This window comes from Leptonychotes weddellii, chromosome 5 (genome assembly GCF_054177405.1).
Source record: "Leptonychotes weddellii isolate Sample4059 chromosome 5, ASM5417740v2, whole genome shotgun sequence".
In the NCBI taxonomy this organism is placed as follows: Eukaryota; Metazoa; Chordata; class Mammalia; order Carnivora; family Phocidae; genus Leptonychotes; species Leptonychotes weddellii.
In genome coordinates, this window is record NC_138373.1 from 124,053,519 (window position 1) to 124,063,513 (window position 9,995).

Below are 9,995 nucleotides of genomic sequence, written 5' to 3' on the forward strand. Positions count from 1 at the left end.
GCTTCCCTGTCACTTCTCGGGCTCTCCTCTCCTGCTAAGCCTTGTTTCCTGGCAGTAATGAAAACCTCCTGCCACTGCCGTAGCTCCTGCTGCTGCTGGAACCACCACAGCCACCTTGGTTTCGTGGTTTGGCAAAGTATTGGCCTCCACCACCGTAGGGGCCGGAGTTTCTGCCTCCAAAATTTCCTCCTTTCATGGGCCCAAAATTTGAGGATTGATCGTTACAGCCAAAATCATTCCATATTCCGCCATCTCCCAAGTTGCTTGCACTACCACCTGCCATAACCACCCCGCCTCCTCCACTGTCATAACTGTCTTAGCTGCCACTCCCACCAGAGACACTGCCCTGTTTCCATAACTCTGTCCACCACTTTCATAGCCTCTGCTTCCTCCAGAGTAATCAGGGCTGCCGCCTCCATAACCACCATCATTACCAAATCCGTTATGGCCATCCCCACTGCACCATATCCACCACCACCTCGACTGCCACCAAAGCCACCTCGACCACTGAAGTTCCCTCCACGACCAAAGTTGTCATTCCCACCAAAACCACCTCCACGACCACCACCAAAGTTTCCAGACCCACTTCGACCTCTTTGGCTGGATGAAGCACTAGCCATCTCTTGCTTAGATAGGGCTTTCCTTACTTCACAGTTGTGGCCATTCACAGTATGGTATTTTTGAATGACAATCTTGTCTACAGAGTCATGGTCATCAAATGTTACAAAAGCAAAACCTCTCTTTTTGCCACTGCCCCGGTCAGTCATGATCTCGATCACTTCAATTTTCCCATACTGTTTAAAATGATCTCTTAGATGATGTTCTTCAGTGTCTTCTTTAATGCCACCAGCAAAAATCTTCTTCACAGTTAAGTGGGCACCAGGTCTTTGAGAATCTTCTCTTGAGACAGCCCTCTTTGGTTCCACAACTCCTCCATCCACCTTGTGTGGCCTTGCGTTCAAGGCTGCATCCACCTCCTCCATAGTGGCATAAGTGACAAACCCAAAGCCTCTGGAGCGCTTGGTGTTTGGATCTCTCATTACCACACAGTCCGTTAGCGTTCCCCATTGCTCAAAATGGCTCCTCAGACTCTCATCCATTGTTTCAAAGCTCAGACCTCTGATGAAGAGCTTCCACAGATGTTCAGGCTCTATGCGAGACTCCGATTTAGACATGATGTTGGTGGGAGGGGAGATTTTAATGATGCTTACTCAGTCAGAAAGTATATTGACTTCATAACATCTGAGAATGGTGTCGTATTACCTTTGTAGAGGAATGACAATTTGGTTGGATAAATATTTTTTAAACATGGAATCTTTTTTATTTTAAACATTTTTTTTGCCTGCTCAATATTGCACAGATGTCTGCTGAAAATCTGATTTGGGTTCTAAAGGTATTTGTGGAGTTTTGTTTTGTTTTTCCTTCATCCTTTTTATTACCAGAATTTGTCTAAAAGGAATCTTATTTAAAATTGCTTTAAAAAGAAGTTTAGAACTTTTCCCCGGTCAAAAATGTTTTATTCTTAAATTTATTTGATCACTGCTTCTAATCCACCTATCCTGTTTCTCATTCTGAGAGATGTAGTCTGTGAAAGTTTAGAGTCTTTATATCTTGTATGAGCTGGTCTCGAAGACAGACAAACCCTGTTTTGAATCTGTGGTGATGTTATGAGTATCTTCCCCATTGCTTCTCCAGCATTTATACCTTCATATAAGAAATTCATTCTGCATGCATACTAACGTAGATTTGCTAAAGCTTTGAAAGGCTGGTGTTTTCCCTTTTTGTTTTTCCTTTTGGCCATGTGGAAATCTGGGAGAGAGTTATATCCACCTGTAATCTAATAACAAGCTTATCCAGACATCCAAAAGCACTTATTTGAAGCACTGTTATATGTTACACCCTTATAGAAATGTCTATATCCATGTTACTAATGCCTAAGATAAATTTATATAAGTAGAATTATTGGTGCAAAATTATGAACATTGAAACCTTTTGTTTTTTTTAATTCCAGTGTTAGTTAACATATGGTGTTATATTAGTTTCAGGTGTAAAATAGTGATTCAACAATTCTTTGCATTACTCAGTGCTCATCTTTTTTTTTTTTAAAGATTTTATTTATTTATGTATATATGTATGTATGTATGTGAGAGAGAAGTAGGGAGGGGAAGAGGGAGAGAATCACAAGCAGACTCCGCATTGAGCATAGACCCCAATCCGGGCTTGATCCCACAACCCTGAGATCATGACCTGAGCCAAAATCCAGAGTCAGACGCTTAACTAACTGAGCTACCCAGGCCCCCCCACCCAGGGTCATCTTGATAAGTGTTCGGTTAATCACCTTCACTTATTTCACCTATCTACCCACCCACATCCCTCTCTGGGAACAACGAAATCTTTTGATGGGCATTATCAAAATACATTCCAGAAATGTAATGTCAAATTAAAAGTTTTCTATCAATAGATAATATGTTTTTGTGTGTGTGTTTTGATGGGTTAAAAATTGTATCTCAATATTTAAGCCAATTTAAATTTTCTTCCAGTGGGGTTGAACATGATTTAATAAAATAACTTGATGCTGTGTAAATTGTCTTTTCAGGTCTTTGATCTTTTTAAAAGTAGATTCCAATAAGTCACTTATAAAGTGAGATCAGTTCTTTGTATAGTAAGTATAATAATGTCCTATTATATTATTTACAATAGGTTCACCACTATAACAAATAGACACTTAAAAGAATAATCTTTTATTGATATGCAAATTTATACTTTGCATAGTTGCAATTATTCTACATATGAATTTTAACAGTGGTCAACACAAAAATCTTTAAATGTTCCATCTTTGTAAAGAATTCCCTTTTTGGAGAGGGCAAATATTTTGTTGTTGTTTAGTTTTTCTTCGAGCATGATAATTTTAAGTCATTTTTAAAAAAAACATAAGATGGTGCACCTGAGTGGCTCAGTTAGTTAAGTGTCTGTCTTCAGCTCAGGTCATGATCCCAGGGTTATGAGATCCAGCCCACGTCTGGCTCCCTCTTTGGCGGGGAGTCTGCTTCTCCCTCTCCCTTTGCCCATCCCCTCTGCTCATTCTTGCTCTTGCTCTCTCTCTCTCTAGTTCTCTCTCTCAAATAAATAAATAAAATCTTTAAATAAATAAATAAATAATATAAGAATTTCATGTGAATTGTAGGATTAAGGATTTGGCTCAAAAATCACATTTTCCATTAGTCTAAAAAATCAGAACCGAAATTTATCCAATCCATAAGAGAAAAACTGCACAAATAAAATGAATCTCCAAAATCAAGAACCAACTGTATTAAAACTTAAAAAGTTCTTTTATACTACATGTCCTTTATTTTAGGTTGATTTTTTTTTTCTCTGTAAAGCTCCATGAAAACAGGGTCTACTTCTGCTTTCATTACCAACTTATCCTAAATCTTGGCAGAATATCTGTCCTATTATAATATTTGTTAAATATAACAAGAAATCTTAAAGAAGTATATGTGTGTAGGTGTGCGTGCATGTGTGTATGCTTTAATAGTGCATTCAATAAGTGCATAGGCGGTATGTTTTCTGAATCCTTGTATGTCTGAGTACCTAATTATCTATTAACATGGGGGAAAAAAAAACTTGGTTTTCTATAGAATTCTTGAGTTTTAAACTTGTTTGTTCAATACCTTTAACTGTTACTCCACTGCCTTTTAGTAGTTTATTATATATGGCATAAATTCAAAGCTATCATCTTTTTGTTCAAAGTTTATAGGCTTTGATCCTCCTCTCTTTTTGAAATTCAAAACTTTTACCGAGACATGTCTTGATAAGGATCTTATTTGACTGATTCTGGGGGGAGCACAGTGGTCCCCTTTTATCTATATACCTAGTTCATATTGTAATTAAAACAATTTTTCTTATTTTTAATATTTTTTCTGTTCTTATTTATTCTTCACCCACATTTAGAATTCCTAATTTCCTTTCCATCTTCTTTCATATTCACTACTCTGTCTCCCTCATTTCCATTTCTTAGATTTTAAAATAATTATTATAAAAGGAAAAAAATGAAGGAGAAGAAGTAGCAGCAGCAAGTCTTTGCCACTGGAAAATAAAATAAAAACTCTTTAAAAATCACCTCTTACAGCAAGGTGAAATAAAAAACATAAATTGCAAAACTTCTGAACAATAATTATTATTTATCAGTATCTATGGGAAGCTGCTGAACTAGTACTGAGAATAAACTTCAGAACATTGAAATGTCTATATCAATAAAGATGAAAATAAGAATTAAAATTTTTTTCAACAATTCAAAAGGTAGACTAACCAAATAATTGAAAAGAGTAAAATGAAGGATTTAATAAAAGTAAATGCCTAAATGAATAAAAATGGAAATAGAAAAACAGAATAGCAAAACATATATATTTTTAAATGGGTAAAATAGATACAACTAACACTATTTTTTAAAAAATTAAAGATGGAACAGTTAGTGTGACTTCAGACCACAATCTTGCACAGAACCAACTTGTGGTTTACAAATTCTGAAGGGAGATTCCTCCCCTTGACCTAGTGTCAGGTTGGAGGTAGACCTGTCCTTCTTGACTTCTTCTGCATGGTGAGGTTTATTTGAAAAAGAAAAAGAAGGAAAAAGAAAAATACTGCTGCAACATGAAATTTAGTGATACTTATGTCAGCTGGCTTTGTATGTTATTTGTAAGTAATTTTGGTGAAAACAAAGATGAAATGTGTAACTTTCTTTTTTTTTTTTTAAAAGATTTTATTTATTTATTTAAGACAGAGAATGAGAGAGAGCACATGAGAGGGGGGAGGGTCAGAGGGAGAAGCAGACTCCCTGCCAAGCAGGGAGCCCGATGCGGTACTCGATCCAGGGACTCCAGGATCATGACCTGATCCGAAGGCAGTCGCCCAACCAACTGAGCCACCCAGGCACCCGAAATGTGTAACTTTCTTAAAAACTATAATTATCAGGTTGCCTGGGTGGCTCAGTCAGTTAAGCATCTGACTCTTGATCTCAGCTCAGGTCTTGATGTTAAGGTCATGAGTTCAATCCCCGTGTTGGGTTCTGTGCTGGGCTTGGAGCCTACTTAAAAAACAAAACAAAAACAAAAACCTGTAATTATGAAAAAGACACCAGAAGAGAGAAAGAGAGAGAGAGAAAAGGAAACACCACACTATCATAGGAATAATTGAGAAAGGTACCAAAGAGTTCCTCTGCAAAACGACCAAAATCAAAACAACACTAGGAAACAACAACAAAATAAGACTGGCATATATAGATTCGCATTGTACATCTGCCAGAACTTGAAAATATCTAGCTAAATGTTACTTACATGTTGCAGAAAATAGGAAAAGGAATGTCATTGAAATCTGATATTGACTGCACAAATAAAAAAAATTTCATTTACGCATATTCATGGGAAAAATCTTCAAGTACTAAGAAATACCATTCAATAGTACATTAAAAAAAATAATGTCATGACAAAAATGTGGTCCATTTAAAGAAGGCATAATTTGTTCCATGGTAAAGACCCATTAATATAATTAATTATATTGTTAGTATGTTATTAGTTCTAACAAAATCATGTGGATTTTTTTTCTCTGTATATGGCCAAAAAAATCATGGGACAAAATTCAACCTTCATTCTGGATTACAATTTTAGTTCAATTAAATAGGAATTGGTGGATATATTTTTAGCATAGTGTACTCTTTTGTTTTTTGGCTTTTGTTTTAAATAATTATTTTCTTCCCAGAGCAAGATTTGCTTGTGGGATGAGTATGCCTTCCTGTTCCACTGATTTTAGACTTGACTCTACAACTTGCTTTGACCAATAAAACAAGGTAGAAGTACTAGTTTTCAGTTCTAAGCAGATACTTCAAAAAAGGCATCTTTACAGTCTCTTTTCTTGAACTCCTGACCTTCATATGAAAACAGTATGTTCCAAATAGTGGAACATTTATTTCTTTGATTCCTGTTTGTTTAACCTGGATCTTAGCATGAGAAGATACATACAGTAAACTTGAACCTACATCCCGGAGCTAAGCCAACCTGAGATCAGAGGAGGTGGTCAAAGTTATAGTCAACCCATCAATCTGAGAAGGAGAAATAAGTGCTTACTATAAACCTCACTTAATTTTAGGATTGTTGGTAGAATATGTTGGCTAATATATTGAAAAAGTAATACATTGAGCACATGTTAAAAGCATTTCTTCAAAGTCTGAAAAGAGTATGCCACTATTATTTTTATTTAACATGGTAATAAGCTGTTAGCCAAAGACTTTAGATAAAAGAATGCAGTTAGAGGAGAGGGAATAAAAATTGAAAAGAGTCTTAAGATAGTGTGATTATATTCCTGGAAACCTGAAGAGAATTAGTGGAAAAACTACAAACAATAAGAGAATATGATAATCATGAGAAATAAACAGAAATGAATATAATGAGTAACCAATTAGAAGATATACCAGAGAAAATACTATTTTTCCACAGTAACAACAAAAAAATAGAAAAGAAAATACCTAGGTACAAACTTTTTAAAATTGTGTAAAAATTATATGAGGAAAAGTTTAAAACCCCAAAAAGATGCAAAATAGTTTCAAACAAATAAAAAACAAAAACACATAATTGTTCTTGGATATGAAAACTCAACATCATAAAAATGGCATCTCTTCCTAAGTTGTAAATGTGCATGATTTCTATAAAAATATCAATAGGTTTATTTTTCCATATTAATTATAAAATCCATATAGAAAAGTAAACAAGTAGGAATTTCTAAGAAACTCCACAAAAAAAAGGAATATTGAAGGGTATAGCCCTATCAGATATTAAAACATTTCCAAATATGTGAGGAAATAAGGACTTTTTACTAAATTTGTTGTGAATAGTCACTTAAGAAGAGATAAAATTAGATTTGTATCTCACACCATACCACACAATGAATTCCAAATGGATCAGAGATAAAAATGTGGAAATGTAAACCACCACGTACTTAAAGAAGGCATTGGTAAATTGTTTATAACCAGAGAAAATTTTAATTATGACTCAAAACATTACTAGGTTTGAGCACATTAAAACTTGAATTCCAGGAAATAGTAAAAATAAAATACAAATAATTACACATTGAGAAATATTTGAGACCTGTAATATACACAAAAGGCAAATGGTTCTAATATATGAACAGACTGTTCAGAGGAAGAAATAAAAATGACCCTAAACATGTGAAGAGATAGTCAAGCTCATACATAATAATAAACATAAATATTAAAATTATATTTTTCAGCTCTTTGGCCAAAATCCACAAATTTGACAACAAACTCTGTTATATGAAAACAGTAATACTTATACATTGCTACTGGGAATGCAAAGTGATTCAACACTTCTGGTGAAGAATGTGGCAAGACCTAAAAAAACTCCTAGGGATTTACCAATGTACTCAGTAGTTCCCTTCTAGGAGTCCTAATATAGATCAGCAAAAATATGAAATTACTTATGCACAAAGTTATTCTTTGTGGTACTATTTGTAGTGGTCAATTGTTGGAAATGACCCAAATATCCATCAGTTTGGTACTGATTGGATAAATTATAGTCTGTGTACACAGTCAATGCAATGCAGCTGCAAAATGGAATGAGGAATATTCCTATAAATTGAAATGTAGCAATCTCCTGGATATAGTGTGAAATGAAAAAAGCAAAATGTCAAACAATAAATACAATATGCTATCTTCTGTGTCAGAAGTATATAAAGTATGTATGCCTATTTTCTTATTTTACCAAAAAAAAAAAATCACTAGATTGGTAAATTAAAAACAATATTGATACCTGTAAAAGAACTGAGGAGATTAAACAAAGGATTTGGTGAAAAAAAAGTCACAAAATATAGTTACATTATTATTTTTGTTACATTATTTTCTGATACTATTTTTGTTACAATCATACATTTCTGGACTAAGCATGAGATCCCTGGATAATATAAAAGTCATCTCTTTAAGGTGAAATGTTTGCATCCTTTTCAGGTCATGGTGCCAATTTGTTTTTAATTGAAATTTTGTTGGCTTTTTGATTATTGGAAAATTTTAACAGAATCTTACAGTGAGTTGACTATTAGTCTTACTTTTTCCATGTAGTAATTTTCTTCTTCTTTTTTTTTTTTTAAGATTTTATTTTTAGGTAATCTCTACACCCAAAGTGGGGCTCAACCTCACAACCCTGAGGTCAAGAGTCACATGCTCCACTGACTAAGCCAGCCAGGTGCCCCAGTAATTTTCTTTTTTTTAATCTTTTCATAGGCATCTTTAAAAAAATGGAAAAGTTTACATTATACTTCTCATAAAAATTCACACACTAATTATGAAATTCTAATTATCTTTATGATATATTTTAAGATCTGACATGGTAAGTAATCTCAGTCTCCTTTTTAAAATGCCTTGGCTGAGCTTGTTTATCTACTTAATTTAGTTAATATTCCAAGTCATACCTGCAAAAAAATAAAACTTTCCTCATTTGAGATTTTGCTTCAAATTGCTTAAGCCCAAAATTGTTGGAAAAGACTTTGGAGATTTACATTATTTGTTTTTACTATAGAGGCTCATGACATGCCTTTTGATTTCTAAGATTTCTCTCCTATTTAATATTTTTTCATAATTTTTATAATATAGTTTCATGTATTTATATTAAAACTTTTCTGATTATTTTATATTTTTTGTACCAATTATAGTATAGGACAGCTATTTATTTTGGTATGATTATTTTATTCTTCATAGTAAGATAAAACCTATCTATTCTTACTTTACTATTGGGGATTTTCTATGCTATCCTATTATTAGTTTCTACTTTAAAAAGTGGGAATTCAAGCAGATCTCTTAGGAACACATTCCAATAATTAATAACCCTCATTGTTAGGAAACATCTTTTACCTCACTTAAATTTTTAGTGCTTCAACTCAACTACTTATACTGTTCCTCATGAATTGAGAGAGTTCATCATCAACATTTTGCTGTATCTCTCAGTGTTCATTTTTCATGTGAACATTATTTCTCCTTTTTCAATTATTTTCATATATACTTCAAAAATATTCAGTAAAGAGTCAGCTCATCTTAATAAATACATAATGGGCTAAATTTCAATTATGATTATTACTTCTAATTCCCTTCTATAACCATACTTATGCCTGAAAAGGTTTCAGGTGGCTTTTGACCTGATTTTTAAAATTATTTAGTAGTAATTTTTACCTTTATCATATAAAGAAAATGCTAACCAAAAAAGATTATTCTAATTTTACTCTAAACAATCATTAGGCAAAGAAAATTCTCAGGAAATGAGATTTCTGATGAAAATAAATATACTTAGAAAACTAGTTTAGCCACATAAAATTATTTTTCTAAAGCATTCTGCATTGGAGGTGATATTTTCCAGCTGTGCATTTTTTTTTAAAGATTTATTTTAAGGAGCACGTGAGCGAGGGGAGGGGTAAAGGGAGAGGGAGAGAGAATCTCAAGCAAGCTCCATGCTCAGTGGGGAGCCTGACATAGGGCTCAGTCTCATGACTCTGAGAACATGACCTGAGCCAGAATGAAGAGTAGATCACTTAACTGATTGAGCCACCCAGGAACCCCACCAGCTGTACATTTTTAGTTGATTAGATAATGAGTCAAAGGTAAATATGAATACTAGAAAATATATATGAATTAAAATGGACTTTGTTAAATACATAACATCAGTAGTTAAATACATAGTAAGGCAATAAAAATACTAAATATGTGAGGTATTTTTTTAAATTCTTTTTTTTTTTAAAGATTTTATTTATTTATTTGAGAGAGAGAGAATGAGAGAGAGCACATGAGAGGGGGGAGGGTCAGAGGGAGAAGCAGACTCCCTGCCGAGCAGGAAGCCTGATGCGGGACTCGATCCAGGGACTCCAGGATCATGACCTGAGCCGAAGGCAGTCGCTTAACCAACTGAGCCACCCAGGCACCCCTAAATATGTGAGGTATTTTTTAA

General features: G+C 33.9%; 1 pseudogene; it reads right to left on the reverse strand.

Moving 5' to 3' along the window:
- Nucleotides 1-21: 21 nt before the first annotated feature.
- On the reverse strand, nucleotides 22-1,190 carry LOC145721853 (heterogeneous nuclear ribonucleoprotein A1 pseudogene; annotated as a pseudogene).
- Nucleotides 1,191-9,995: the final 8,805 nt, after the last annotated feature.